This window comes from Ursus maritimus, unplaced genomic scaffold (genome assembly GCF_017311325.1).
Source record: "Ursus maritimus isolate PB19 unplaced genomic scaffold, ASM1731132v1 scaffold_34, whole genome shotgun sequence".
Taxonomy (NCBI): Eukaryota; Metazoa; Chordata; class Mammalia; order Carnivora; family Ursidae; genus Ursus; species Ursus maritimus.
The window spans coordinates 18,131,162-18,145,753 of NW_024426008.1; positions in this window are offsets into that span (position 1 = coordinate 18,131,162).

Genomic DNA, 14,592 nt, shown 5'->3' on the forward strand with positions numbered 1-14,592 from the left:
CTGTATGGTGACTAACATAATATAATAAAAAAATATTATTATAATATAAAATAAAATAAAATAATAAAACGAAAAAAAAAAAACAAATTATCTGTTCAAGTTTCTGCTTTCAACTCTTTGGGAGTATACACCCAGCAGGGGAATTGCAGGACCATAGATACAGCTTTTTTTAAAGAGGTTTTTATTGCGGAAACTTTCTAACATGCACAAAAGTAGAGAAGATAGTCTAAGTAGCCCCACATACCTCTCACCCAGCTTCAACCATTACTGACCCGAGGCCAATCCTGTTGCATCCGTACTGTCTACCCCCTTCACCATTGTCGTCCTTTAAAGCAAATCCCTGACACCATATCATTACATTTATAAATGTTTCAGAGTCTACATAGACCAGAAATGATCTAGATATTTCTTAGGAAGTAATGTACATCGTGAGTGTCTAATTACTAAACACCAGTACGGGTAAGTAGACATTGAATATTCATTGTTGTTTGGAACTGTTCAAAGTGGCAGCCTTTTAAAGAAATGTTTTATCACTAAAAACTTTCAAACATACTACAAACTAGAGAAGATTAAACAATGAACTCCTATGTGCCCATCACCCAGCTCCAAAAACTATCAATAGCAAAATGGTACTCCTTTTAAAAATGTAGGCATTAGATTGTTCAAACAACATTCTGACACTTTATCTCTCTGGAGGAGAGAACAGGGACTGGAACGGGCTGACAGCTGGAAGAACCCTTTCGATTCTGGAAAGGTTTAGTACTCACCCTTAAAAGCACATATTTTAAAATGACTGAATCTTTGCTACAATTGCTCATAAATATCAGTCTGAGTTCTCAGCCACAATGTGACTTGTGGTTTTTCTGAGCTTACTTGTCTTTCCTCCCTGGCCTAAATCTAGGTGACTTTCAGCTTTTCCCACCTACACGGTTATTTACAGAAATAACAAGTTCGCATTTAAATAAACCCAATGGCTAAGATGTTATTTCTCCTTTTATCATAAGCACAGCATATGAGTGGCCAAGAATTGATACCTAACTTTTTATTTAATGAGGAATTGATAGAACTCTAGAGACAGATGCGTTTCCTGGGTAACTTTATAAATGAGTGTGTCACTAAGCTTTTGTTGTATAATAAATCACCCCCAAAGTTGAATGGCTTAAAACAAGAACCACCAAGATGGAAGGATTTTCCTTATTAGATTTCAAGACTTAGTATATGTCGTTGATTCTGAGACACATTTTATTGCCCTTGAAATTAGACTGCGGGGGTCTGATAATCTATGGCGTCATGCATTGCTCTTCACCAGGCATTAGAACATATTTGTGCTTTACGAAACTGAGCTCCCATTATCATCACTGTTCAGCTGGATAGTGTATGCTGTTACTGCGTGTGTTAAGTGATCTTCAGGAAGATTATACTATAATTCAGCAGAAAAATGAGAAGTTATTGTGTATCTATTGTGTATCCTGAGAGGTGCTAAAACAGAGCAGTTGGATAGAAAATTGGTATCAGTGCAACAAATTTTCCTTGTTAAAGATCGGACCTTGATTAGATAGATATTTCTTTGCAGAGCTGTGCTGTATGGGACCGGAGGAAAAAATTAGATGACATGGCGTTAGATTTTGTAACTGAAATGCAGGCCAAACAATTGCCGATCACATATTAAGAAGGGGTAACAGAAGCTCAACTAAAAAAATCCTCTAGCAAATAGTTGAGCCCTTCCTTTAAGAAGGGCTACATCTTTAGTGCTCTTGATGGCTGACAGAAAATCCAAAATACCATTGACTCAAGAAATTGTAAACTAGTTTCTCTGAGATGTAGAAGAGTTCCAGTGGCAGACTTTACAGGATTGGTAGATAGCATCACAAAGTTATCAGGGATGTGGGTTTGTTTTATTTTGCTGGTCTGCTATCTTTGGCACATGACTCCTGCCTCATGGTATAATATAGCAGCTTCAGATCCAAACATCACATCCATATTCCAGCTAGGCGACTGAAGGAAGCAATGAAGAGGGAGCAAAGGGCAGGCTCAGATGACTTTCTAGAGACTTTCCCAAAAGGTGCCACACAATACTTATTCTATTTCATTGATCAGAACATAGTCATAGAGCCAATCCTAGGAAGCCATTCCTTCCTACTTGTAAGGAACACAAGTTCGTGGATTTGCTCATGTCTTCTTATAATTCTATCAGTTTTATATTTTGTACTTAAGCTGTTGACTGTTCTTCCTTATTACCATTAATGCTTTCGTTTTTAAATTTTTTCTGCCATAAGAAGCTTTCTTTTAGTTAATATTTGTTTGCTATCTCTTTTTCCATTCTTCTATTCTCAGCTTTTCTAGTGGTGATGTTTTAGATGTATCTGTTGTAAATATAGTTATACTTTGAAGACCCAACTCATTATCTCTGTCTTTAATAGGTAATTTTATTTTTTCCTAAGATTTTATTTATTTGAGAGAGAGGAGAACATGAGCTGGGAGTGGTGCGGGCAAAGGGAGAGGGAGAAGCAAACTCCCCATTGAGCAAGGAGCCAAATGTGGGGCTCAATCCCAGGACCCTAAGATCATGGCCAGAGCCGAAGGCAGATGCCTCACTGACTGAGCCACCCAGGCACCCCAACAGGTTATTTTATTTTATTTTTAAAAGATTTTATTTACTTATTTGAGAGAAAGAGTACAAGGGGAAGGGTAGATGGAGAGGGAGAAGCAGGCTCCCTGCTCAGCACTGAGCAGGGAGCCCAATGCAGGACTCGATCCCAGGACCCTGAGATCACAGCCTGAACCAAAGGCAGACGCATAACCAATGGAGCCACCAGGTGTCCCCCAATAGGTAATTTTAAATACATTTACATTTTTTGTACTTGTAGATTCATTTTTACTTGCTTTTAGCATTATACTGTGTATTTTCTTTTTAGCATCCTTTTCTTATTTTTTTCTCTATTCCAGACTGATGAATTGATAAAGTTTTCTGTATTTTCCCTTTTTTTCTCCCTCTGCTGGCTTGTACACTATATTTACATTTATGTACTTTTAATATTACTGTCAATGCCATCCTTTTCCCTTTTAACTTTTTTCCACAATTATTGAAAGTACTCAATATTTCTATGCTATTCTAGGACTTGAAAAAAAAATATCACCACAATTTGCACATAGTAATTCCTCACCCATCTCCCACCCCTTCATGTTATCACTGACATGAATTTAAATTTTCCTTTTCATCAAACCAAAAAATAACTGTACTTTATAACAAATAAGGATGTAATATACATAACAGTGGTAGCACAAAGGGGGGAGATGGAGTTGTATTTAAACAGAGTTGCTGTATTTTAGCAGAATTAAGTCAGTATCAATTGGAAGTAGATTGCTACAAGTTAAAGATGCATATCACAATTCCTAGAGCAACCACCAAAAACAAAATCTCAAAACTCAACAATACATGCAAAATCAAAACAAGGCACCAATAACAGAAGCAATGAAAGAAAAAATAGATAAACTGGAAATTATGGAACTTTAACATGTGCTTCAAAAGATATCAATAAGAAAGTGAAAAGACACCCCTAATGAGAGAAACTGTGTGCAAATGTTGTATTTGATAAGGGACTTGTATATGGACTATATGAAGAATTTTTACAACTCTGCAATAAAAAGACAAAAGAACCCCATTTAAAAATGAGCAAAAGATCTGAATAGACATTTCTCCAAAGAAGGTGTAACAGTGGCCAAATAACATAAAAATGTTCCATAGCCACGGGGATGTATAGAATTATTGATTCGCTATATTGTACACCTGAAACTAACGCTGTATGTTAACTACACTGGAATTAAAACGAAATAATAATTAAAAGTAAACATTAAGAACACTTTAAAAAATGCTCGATGTCATTACCCATTAGGGAAATGAAAGTCAAAATCGCAATGAGATCCCACATCACATCCACTAGGATGGCTAGAATTAAAAAGATAGACATTAGCAAGTGTTGACAAGAATATAGAGATATTGGAACCACCTCAATACACTGCTAGTGGAGTATAAAATAGTGCAGCTGCTTGGCCAAAAGGTCTGACAGTTCCTCAAAATGTGTAACATAGAGTTACCATGGGACCCAGCAATTCCACTTCTAGGTCTATATGGAAGAGAAATTAAAACATATGTCTACTCAAAAACTTGTATACAAATAATAATAGCAGAATTATTCATAATCTCCAAAGAGTGAAAACAGCCCAAATGCCCATCAACTGATGAGGAGATAAGTAAAATGTGTTGTATCCATACAATGGAATGTTACTTAGTAACGGAAAGGAATGAAGTATCAATTCATGCTACAATATGGATGGCCTTCAGAAATATTATGCTAAGTGAAAGCAGCCAGGTACAGAGGACCACATACTGTATGATTCTATTTATTTAAAATATCCAGAATAGGGGCACCTGGGTGGCTCAGTTGTTAAGCATCTGCCTTCAGCTCAGGTCATGATCCCAGGGTTCTGGGATCGAGCCCCGCATCGGGCTCCCTGCTCAGCGGGAAGCCTGCTTCTCCCTCTCCCACTCCCCCTGCTTGTGTTCCCTCTCTCGCTGTCTCTTTCTCTATCAAATAAATAAATAAAATCTTTTAAAAATAAAATAAATAAACAAATAAATAAAATGTCCAGAATAGGCAAATCCATAGAGACAGCCCCTTCTTCCATCTTCCTCCCTGGAGAACGCAGGCATACATGGCTGGATCTCCAACAATGACCTTGAAATGGAAGCCAGTGCTAGGAAGGATGGTGAAGGCTCCTTCCAGGTACCCTGGATCCACATTCCCAACTCCAGAAGTGTGACTTCCCAGTTTCTCTTACTCAAGAGAGAAGAAAATGCTGTTTAAATCATATTTAAATCAAATCAAAAATCATATTTTGAATTTTCTGTTACATGTAACTGAGCCTCATCTTCGCTGATAAAATAACTACTGAGACAATGGTGGGAGGGAATGCATGAAGGGATGTGGTTCAGAGAGTCACACCCTCAATACCAATAAGAGGTCACCAGACAGATCTTGTCAAAAACAGAGAAGTCAAGAAATAACAACATAGCCACACTACTTAAAAATGGAGAGGAATTAAAAAAACAAACAAACCAGCTAAATGAGTCTGAAAGCCATTGCCTCAGAAAGCAGCACTGGGGAGGGGGCAGGTGAAGCAGGGGCTACTTCATTTTGTTATAGGTTTTTTTTTTACAAAATTTTTGGGTTTTTTTGATTATATGCATGTATTATTTTGATAACAATCAAAATTAATTTCTTTAAAAAAAAAAGAGCAAATCAAGCACAAAACAATTTCTCTAGAAATCTCAGCACTCAATGTCTAGGGCAGAAAATCTGAGCCTTTTCTTAAGACCAGTTAAAAATTCTGACTCTGATCCCACTTCTTTTTTTTTTTTTTTTAAGATTTTATTTATTTATTTGACAGAGAAAGACAGCCAGCGAGAGAGGGAACACAAGCAGGGGGAGTGGGAGAGGAAGAAGCAGGCTCCCAGCGGAGAAGCCTGATGTGGGGCTCAAACCCAGAACACTGGGATCACGCCCTGAGCCAAAAGCAGACGCTTAACGACTGCGCCACCCAGGCGCCCCTCTGATCCCACTTCTAATCACCAACTAAGATTCTGCACCAAGTCTAATGTGTGTGAGGGTTCCCACACCACCACGCAATTCTCGGGTACCAACTGGGAACCTGACAATTCAACTCAGTTCTGACACTGTCTACCTGGAAACAGCATTAGACCCACAGGTGAAAGGCTTGGTTCTACAAGACTGCCTCCTCCCTGCCCATCTCAGAGGCGATCACAAATCCCAGCTGTCACCTGTACTTCTGACCCACTGGCTATAAACGGACCTCCATTGTGGGATTGGATTAATCTGCTTAAAGCACCTCATAGAACTCAGAGAAATATTTTGCTTACCAGATTACTTGTTTATTATAAAAGGATATAACTCAGAAACAGCCCAATGAAAGAGAGGCACTGGGCAAAGTAGGGAGAAAGGGTGTGGAGTGTCTAAGCTCTCTTTGAGCACGCTACTCACCCCAAACCTTCTCGTGTTCACCAACCCAGGAGATATCTGAAACCCTCTTTTTCTGGTTTTATGGAAGCTTCTTTACATAGGCACAACTGATTAAATCAGTGGCCATCAGTGATCAGTTTCATAACAAGACATTTATAACTCTATCGCTCTCATTACTCAGGAAATTCCAAGGGTTTTAGGAGCTCTGTGCCAGAAACAGTGGATAAAGATTAAATATATATTTCCTTTTTTAAAAGATTTTTTAAAATGTATTTATTAGAAAGAGAGAGAGCGGGGGGGGGCAGATGGAGAGGAAGCAGACTCCCCACTGAGCAAGGAGCCTGACCTGAGTGCAAGGAAGATACTTAACTTACTGAGCCACCCAGGTGCCCCTATATTTCTTATTATAAATCACAATATCGCACCAGTCCTCTTAGTTCCTGTCCTTGCTGTGCACCTGGCTATTCCCTGACAGAAGTACACTCAGAATGGCTGTTTACCATTTAAGGGTAACACATTCCCTGTTCCCAGACACTTGATGTCTCAAACCTTGAAGATGCTTCGGTTTATCTACATCTCACCACAACATGATAGCCCCAGTATTGGTGCAAGTATTAAGAACAAAATATATTGGAGGTGTCATTTGCTTATGCAAGTTCTCCAAATTTTCTCCTCATTCTCTTTCGCTCCTGGAAAATTTTAAGGGAAGAAAATGAACAGGAAAAAATCTTTTATTGAATCCCTCCATATGCCCAGTGCAGGAGCTAAAAGGGAAGGAAGGAAAAAAAAGGAATGCTTACCCCTTCTTTCAAAGAGCTTAGAGCCTAGAGGAGGAAAAATACCATTCAAAGGGCAATAATCAACATTTTTTACAATGTGATAAATGATTTACTAGTTGGAAAACAAAACTGCTGTGGGAACCCACAGTGGGGCTGCCTAACCCAGCCTTGGAAGGATTCCCAGAGGAAGCAACATTTAAGATAATACCTAAGGCAAAAAAGAACAGCCCTAGGAGAAATGGTTGAGTTCCTGAGGATGACTGATTATATTGAAAGAGGATGTGGGAATCAGCAGACATCCTTTAGTTTAAGGAGAAGAGCTGAGGGGAGACAGAAAGAGAGAGCCAGAGATAGAGAGACACAGAGAAGTCTAGAACACTGTGGAAGTTGCTCTTCTGCTGACAAGAAGGCAATGAAAAGATCTTGCTACTTGACAAATGTTTTAGAGGAAATTTCCACAAGTATAGCACCTGGTGGTCTCCGTCCTACTCCCCGGAATGCTCAAAACCTGAAGTTTCCTAATATTTGCCTTCGGAACTCCCAGAGTCTATGATTCTCCCACTGCCTGCAGATGTGCACATGGTATGTAGGAAGTATACCCAGCCTGGGTCTGGGCATAAAAGAGTGGGTGTGAGGAGGAAGGCACTGGAGCCAAAGATCCAGGCAAGAGCGCTGACCAAGGAGAGCACCTAGAAGCCTGACGAATGCTGCAGACTATGCCAACAGTGCTGAGCAGTCTGAGACTCTGTTCCTCGGCCGTGCAATTTTCTACCTCCAGCTCCCATGGCTTCAGTGGGAATAGAGAGGAGGATATGCTTGTTGACGGATCCAGCAACTCTCATCTACTGTTAGGCTGCTACCTGAGAGTCACTGTGTGGGGAACCCAGAGGGTGCCTCCGTGTGAACTCTTGGCTAAGGGGGGCCCGGAAATCACAGTAAAAGGAAGGGAGCAGAAGCTCCCGCCTCAGGCTGCTCTCCTCTCTCCTCTTCAGGCCATGTCTCCTTGACTCTGCTCCTCCCTTTCAGCCTTCCATCCTTTAGTTAGCATTTCCCTGTCACATTCTAGAGCACGGTTCAGGCTATGGAGTCCCTAAGACACCATCTTACCCATATCCAACATCCGGGGCCTAAAAATCACTCAATTAATCCACTCAGGGTATGTGAATCGATGCACTGGATCCTGTTCCCTCTCAGCGGGGACTGAATTTCTAATGGTGTCACCTGCAATTTGCAGGGCCCTTCCTTTGGAAATGGGCATGAAACGAGGAGTGGGCCAAGAAGTGCACTCAAGGCTCGAGGGTCCTCTTCACAGAGAGCCTCAGAGGTTTGCAGCCCTGTGCTACCTTTGGATGCCAACGCGCTGAGGGCACAGCCCTCACCTAGGACTTGCACAATGGAACCCTACTGGTCAGCTGGGGACCAATCTTTAGTCTCAGATCTATGCCAATAAGCCAGCCCTGTCCAAGGGCACCTTGCCCACACATGTCGCTGGAGCTGTATATGTGAGGTACTTTGAACACGTGTCAGAACAGGGCAGACTTGGTCTCTGCCTTCACAGAATTCCATCCTTTAAGTCTGTCAGAAGATTCAATGTTTAAGCTTAAGGGCTCTAGAGTGGGGCAGGGTATTTTGACCAACCATGTAACCGTTTTTGACCAAGGCTCCTTCCTATGGTCTTCCTTTTTCTTAGACTTTCTCTCAGGGATTGCTCAGGAAAACCAGACCAAACATCTGTCTTTGTTGCAGTGGAGCCAGCCATGCTCCTTCCCAACACCATCACCCTTCTCTATTTTAAAACATAATTATCTAGGGGCGACTGGGTGGCTCAGTCAGTTAAGCACCTGACTCTTGATTTCAGCTCAGGTCATGATTTCAGGGTCATAAGATTGAGCCCTGTGTCAGGCTCTGCACTGGGCATGGAGTCTGCTTAAGATTCTCTCTCTCGGGGCGCCTGGGTGGCACAGCGGTTAAGTGTCTGCCTTCGGCTCAGGGCGTGATCCCGGCGTTATGGGATCGAGCCCCACATCAGGCTCCTCCGCTATGAGCCTGCTTCTTCCTCTCCCACTCCCCCTGCTTGTGTTCCCTCTCTCGCTGGCTATCTCTCTCTGTCAAATAAATAAATAAAATCTTTAAAAAAAAAAAAAAAGATTCTCTCTCTCTCCCTCCCTCTCCCTCTGCCCCTCCCCACCCCTTCTCCCTAAATTAAAAAATTAATTAATTTTATATATATAGAGATAGATATAGATATATAAATACATATATAATTATACAGAGTCTTGGAAATACCTTGGTATACTCACTTAGAGACCTATGTGCAACTGTGGCTGATTGTATTTTCCCAAAGCCATCACAGCAAAATTTCCAGTCTCCCATTCTTCCAAAATCTGGTCTCTCTTTATCCAAAGGCAGATTCTATTTAGTCTCTCTCTGAACTTCACTGGGACTGATGGCTGCTTCAGTGACTAGAATGTGGTAGAAATAATGATTTCTGACTTGTGAGGCTAGGCTAGAGGAGATGTCATTTCCTCCTGCCTCCCCTTCTGGAGAGTATGCCTTCAGAACTCAGCTGCCATGCTATGAGGAAGTCCACACCAACTCTCTGAGAAACCACATGAGAGAGCAGAAACGGAAAAGAGCTGAAACTCCAGACAACAGCCAGCATCACCTGCCAGACGTGTGTGAGTGAGCTCTCAGAAGAGTCTAGCCGCCAGCCTTCAAGACTCCGGCGGAGCCCTTAAACATTGGTTATAATCTTAACTTACACCGCTCAAGTCCACAGAGCTGGGCCAAGATGGAGCCCATCCTCTAGTTGTAAATCCTCTGCCACTTTCCAAGAGCATGTGCTGTGCAAAGAAGGAGAGAGTTTCGTTGGTTTCTCTCAGAAGCTCTTGGAAAATGAAAAAAAAAAATAGATGGATAGATAGATAGATAATCTTTTTGGCCTCAAATCCAAAGCTTCTGGGGAAAAACTCTCCAAGTGCACAATAGAGAATTGTCTGGCAAACATAGACCCAGGGCTCGCAGGGGGAAGCCCGGCTGAGAAGGAACGTTCTCTGGGACCCTTAATAAGCCTCCCCAGCCCATATTATTCGGATGATTGTGCAGCTGACAAGATTTCAAGAAATGCATGGACAGCAAAAACACAGACCAGCGGCAGACTTAGGAACAAAGAACAAAACTGAGTTTTAGGTCTGTTATAGAAGCCCTGGCAGGGAGCAGAGTTCCTCGTGGCCCCATCGCTGTCACCGTCCTTCATCAGTCAGGTTCCTATTCTTAGTTTGCAGTATCTCCGTTGTCGCCAAAGAGAACTCTCCACTGGCTGAGTAATTACAGTGGCCCAGAATAGCACGGTTGAAGCAGGGAAGAGCTAGCCGGCAGGCATTGCTAAATTGCCAAGTGAAACAGGGCGGGTAGAAGGGAGATTCTGAACACTGATGATCCGAGAGAGCCTGCCTGTAACACCTCCTTCCTTTTTACGGAGGGAAAAAGTTGGAATAGCCGGTTTGTTGTAAAAGCAGTGCTTTAGGGAAGGACAAACAAATTCAAAGCAGAGAGCTATTACACACCAGCCAAAACAAGGTCTTTATCCATTTGTTGTCTTTTATTCATCTTGCCAGATTAAAAAAAGGGGGAGAACAGTTTTGTTGTCTTGTAGTTATAAAATTTAACGTCTTCTCACTGTAAAAAAGTCGGGTGTACAGTAAAGTATAAAAAAGAAAGTAAAAAATCACTAGTAATTCCATTATCTAAATACCTTCATTTTTTGGTCTTTTCCAGGACACAGCTGGTATTTGCCATCCAGAACTTTTCCCCCTTCCTTTAGGAGAATTTTTCCCAAACTTCTTCTGGGACATATTCTCTCCCCCTAGGTCTCAGCCTGGTGGTTTTGGGATTGCTTCGATGTCAGCTCCATGGCTGGGTCTTTAATGATTTCAGCTAACCATTAAAGCCCATCCCCCTGGCCAAGGAATTTGGTTCAGGAGTGGTCATGTGACCCAAGCCAGTCCAACAAGAGTGAAGTTCATGTCTTTTTCTGCGGGGGTGAAACAAAGAGGCTCTCTAGGTCCTACTGGACTTTAAAGAGGAAACATGTAACCCAGGAACTGTTGGCAGCTCTCTTGGGTTCGTGAGAGAAGAAACAACTCTACAGAATGCAGGAGAGAGAGAGAGAAAGAAACCAGGTCCTCCGGGATATTACTGAGCCCCCAGAAAGCCTGCCTTTTCAGCTGCAGGAATCAATAATTTACTTCATTGTCCAATCAGCTTTGAGTCAAGTTTGCAGTTACTAGCAGTGGGAGAAGTATTCTAATCAATATCCACTCCTTCACACATCTTTCTGGCATATACCCCCCTCCACACCATCCCCACACTTAGGGTTTTATGGAAAAACAGGGCTTGTAAAATCTTCTCATGTCAAGAAATATAGACCTACATAATAATGATGTCTAACGTCCTTCTTGCCATTTACATCTCTACTTACGTGTCATCTCAGTCAGGCTTTTCCTGACCTACTTAATCTAAAGTAGCCCCATTCCCCATCACTCTCGATCACACTCCTTTAAAATTTTTTTTTAAGATTTCATGTATTTATTTGAGAGAGAGGGAGGGGCAGAGGGAGAGGGAGAAGTATCGGGCTCCATCCCAGGACCCCGAAATCATGACCTGAGCCAAAGGCAGACACTTAACCGACTGAGCCACCCAGGTGCCCCTTACCCCAGAATTCTTACAAAGTAGGTGCTCAGTAAGTGCTTTTTAATGAATGACTGGATGTCTGAATACTTCATGTATATACCAGCATTGATTTATACCAAGTTCCTACTGTTGGATATCTAGGTTGTTTCAAGTCTTCACACATAAAAACGGCTCTGTGACATGTTCATACATTTTTAACTTATTATTTCTTTGTATAAATTCTTGAAGCGGAACTGTGGATCCAAGCCAAAGGGGTTTTGATGTACACTGCTTTGCTGTCTTACAGACAGTCTGTACCACTTTATACTCCCACTACAAAACGTAAAACTCTAAGGCTCCACATTTTGCCCCACAGAAGACAACCAGTATCTCTTTGTTGTCTTGTTTTCATGTCATTATTAGTGGAGCTAAACATTTTTTCATATATTCATTAGTTAGGTGCATTGCCTTTTAAAGAAATTTTATTCTTTGCCCATTTTTCTATTGGGCTTTCAGCTTTCCTTATTGATATGAAAGAATGTTTTTAGAAGAATAGATTGAGGGGTGCCTGGGTGGCACAGTGGTTGGGCGTCTGCCTTCGGCTCAGGGCGTGATCCCGGCGTGGTGGGATCGAGCCCCACATCAGGCTCTTCTGCTATGAGCCTGCTTCTTCCTCTCCCACTTCCCCTGCTTGTGTTCCCTCTCTCACTGGCTGTCTCTATCTCTGTTGAATAAATAAATAAAATCTTAAAAAAAAAAAAAAGAATAGATTGAAGGTGTTAACCTACACTTTTGTATGATAGTAATACCCGGACATCTAGATCTGAGCCTTCAAACATTCAGAGAAGTTAGAAAGTTTAGCTGCAATTTCTGGTTCTTTCCTTGTTGGTGGGTTTCTCAGAGAGGGAAATAATGGGATCCCAAAGTAGGAGAGGCCAAGTGGCTGCACTTGATTCTCAAAGACGTGGTAGGCATGGCTACAGTAATGGGCAGCAGAGGGGATCAGTAATCATCAGTCTGACCTGCAGAGGTTTTTGGCATGGCTAGCTGATCATAGTGTCCTCAGAACTTATATCGATGGCTAGCCTTCAAAAATCTGATTTGATTTGTATAAGCCAAAAGCTTTCGTTTTGGTATAGAAACGTGAATCATAATGGAAAGGCACAGTCTCTCAGTTTCCAGTTGTGAGCAGTTCACACACCCAACACCCCTTGGGTGAGGGGGAGGCTGGGCCCATTGAGGAAAGAACTTGCTACACCACTAGATATTTAAACCTCCCAACCTTCCTCCAAGGAACCTGAGGCTATTTATCAGATGACAATGGACTGGAAAAAGAAGAAATAATCAGACTTTTATAGGATTACTGATCATTTATTTAAACTGAATTACTGATTTGAATTGATTCTACATTCTTGTGACCCAAATGCCACTGCTGCCCACCAGTTAGAGGACTTATGGAGGTCAGATAATCAACGGGCTTCAGGTCCATCTCATGGTGGCCCTGGTAGGTCCCTGAACTCACCTGTAGTTACCTCCCCATTTCAAGAATGCACAGTTGGATTCAATCCACACAGTAACTGGCAGAATCCCCAAAGGACTGTAGCTATATCTATCGATCCATCCATCCATCCATTCATCCTACTACCAATACCGATACTATTACTACTATAATTAATAATCAGAAAATATCAAACAAGGCACTATGATAGCAATAATAATAATAGCTACCCCCTATTGAGTACTATGTATCAAAGAGTGGTCTAAGCCCTTTATATGGATTTACTCACTTGTTTCTCATGACACATAGATCCCTAGAAACCTACGTCATTTTGTTCATTTTTTTATCTTTCTTCCTTTCTCTCTTTTTTTCTTTCTTTCTGTCTTTTTAGAAAGAGAGAGAGTGAGTGTGAGCATGAGCAGGGAAGGGCAAAGGGAGAAGGATAGAGAAAATCTCAAGCAGGCTCCACACTATGATTTCACGACCCTGAGTTCAATGCTCAACCGACGGACCCACCCAGGCCCCCCCCTTTTTAAGTAGCCTCCACTCCCAGCATGGAGCCCGATAACAGGGCTCAAACTCACAACCCTGAGACCAAGACCTGAGAGCTGAGATCAAAAGTCAGAAGCCTGACCAACTGAGCCACCCACGGGCCCCTGTTCATTTTTGAGGCCCTAGAGACCAAGCACTCAACTAAGTGCATATTACAGGAATAACCTGTGACTGGTTTGTCTGGTTGTTGATGACAGTCTTAAACAGACCTTCCCCATAGGCAAGGACTTTGGGCTGTTCTTTGAATTTCTCTCCTCTTCTCCAGGGCTGACACATGGCCTGCCGACCCTCTGCCTATTAACTCCATGCTCAGCACCTGCCTGAGGTCCTGGTATGTGGAGAAGTCTGTTTGGACACAGTTCAGCCACTCAGCAGTGTTCTAGTTCTTAGACGTGGCTGTTTGTCCTCCAGCCTCATCAGCAGTAGCTGTGGGTGAGGGATGACCCACCAGCAAGGGAGACACACCCAGCGCTGTCACTTGTGTCACTATGGGGCTGCAGTGACCTGCAGCTTTGTCTCCCACTCACCCCAAAATATCTGGCACCCAAACATGCAGAGAAGGAAGCTCTATTTGCCCTCGAAGGCATTTTAACCGTTATTTGTTTTGGGTTTTAATATCTTACCTTCACTCTCAAAAAGGATCTGGATACTTCTGGAATGTGAATCAGAGGAGTTCAAAGGATAGCGATAATCAAAATAATGGTTTTTGAGCCTCCAAGATATTATGCTACGTGAAAGAAGCTAGACACAAAAGGCCACACATTGTAGGATTTCATTTATATGAAACATCCAGAATAGGCAACTCTGTAGAGAAAGCAGACGAGGGGTGGCCAGCAGCTAGGGGAGGGGTGCATGGAGAGTAACTGCTAAATGGAAACAAGGTTTCTGTGAGGGGTAATGAAAATGTCATGGAACTAGACAGAGATGATGTGTGCCCAACACTGCAGATGTACCAAGTGCCCCTGAACTGCACACTTTATTTTTTTTTAAAGATTTTATTTATTTATTTATTTGACAGAGAGAGACAGCCAGCGAGAGAGGGAACACGAGCAGG